Source organism: Halichondria panicea, chromosome 2 (genome assembly GCF_963675165.1).
Source record: "Halichondria panicea chromosome 2, odHalPani1.1, whole genome shotgun sequence".
Classification (NCBI taxonomy): domain Eukaryota; kingdom Metazoa; phylum Porifera; class Demospongiae; order Suberitida; family Halichondriidae; genus Halichondria; species Halichondria panicea.
The window spans coordinates 3,293,624-3,295,309 of record NC_087378.1 but is presented as its reverse complement, the minus strand read 5'-3'; positions in this window follow the sequence as shown (position 1 = coordinate 3,295,309).

Sequence of the window (1,686 nt, the reverse complement as noted above, 5' to 3'; positions counted from 1 at the left end):
TCAGCTGTATGTACTCTGTCACTCATTCCCAGCTGTAACTCCGTCACTATTCACTGTTCATAATCATTTCCAGCACTCTTCACTATTCATCAGCACTCAGTCACTATTCATAATCATTCCCAGCGTCACTGTTAATTTTCAAAATCATTTCCAGCACTCTGTCACTATTCATAATCACCTATAATCTCTCCACACATTTCCCAGTGATAAGTCAGTCACTATTATAGTTCAATTTATAAATCTCGGCACATTTCCCAGTTGTACATGTACTCCTTTCACTATTCAGTCACTACAATTCTCACATTTCCCAACAGCTATCTATTGACTAACATAAATCTCTCTGCACATTTCCCAGCGTCACTATCTCATATTTCATAATCTCTCACATTTCCCAGCTGTAACTCAGTTTGAGTCACTGTCATAATCATTATCATAACAACCGGGGATATAATTATTAGTCTTGCCTCTTCTGGCACTACTTAAAAAATCTTGTCTTTCTCTCAGTCCACAGCCTGTCACTATTAAATTGAACCATAGTCACTAGGAAGCTTTCTGAGCCTAGTTCTCACCATTACAGCTAGCTGCCTCCATCATCTGTAGTGTTGCATTGATTTTACTGCCTCAATACACAGTAGGACACACAAGAGACAAGTTGTGTCTGGAGAAACTATAACTTAGCATCTTTAACTTTAAAGTAGTGTAGATAGGTGGCTGTATTAAACAGCATAGGGATAAGACACACACACACACACACACACACACACAAAAAAAAAAAAAAAAAAAAAAAAAAAGAGTACAAAGTCAATAGTGCTACTAGAGCCATTTCTGTAATTGCTGCAACAAAAACAAAATTCAGTTTTTTCTATGCCAAATGAAGACTCCTATAGTTCAGTTGTGGCACACTATTGATTGGACTTAGCTTGTGTATCAACAATGCATACCCTTTTTATAATTCTTATCTTGTATTATCACACATTCCATTCAATAATAATTATCTGCACGCACGCACGCACACACAAGCTGGTCATTCTAAGCTTTCAATGATACACACGTCCAACATCTTAAACACATGTTTCTTTGTACATCACACAACTTTGTACTTCTTTGTTCGTTTCTTCGATATTATCCATCTCTGGAGAGAGAGAGAGAGAGAGAGAGAGAGAGAGAGAGAGAGAGAGAGAGAGAGAGAGAGAGAGAGAGAGAGACGGACGGACGGACGGACGGAGGGAGGGAGGGAGGGAGGGAGGGAGGGAGGGAGGGAGGGAGGAGTAAAGTTACCCGTAGACATAACACTATGTATTAGCAAACATAATATTATTTAGAAATGCACATTTATCCGCCCACATTTCAATTCTGCTCTTTTGCTGTTGCATGCATGTCCTCGTGTCACTCCTAAAGTGCCCGCCACCAACCACACTATTGGCAGTCTATAGACCCATTTACACGATCGACACCTAATCTGGGTCGACCCACACATTTAATATCACTATAGGCTGCTATTCTGCAAAAACATTTCTAACCGTCGTTCCGCGAAAATTAAATCAGCGAGCGAAAACATTTCTAACGGTCATTTCGCAAAAGTTTATACCCTCGAAATAATTATATCGATATACACGTATACATCCAAATCATACATCCACACAACAACCTTGAGCAACTGCTTCTTCTGTCTTCCCTTTACACAGT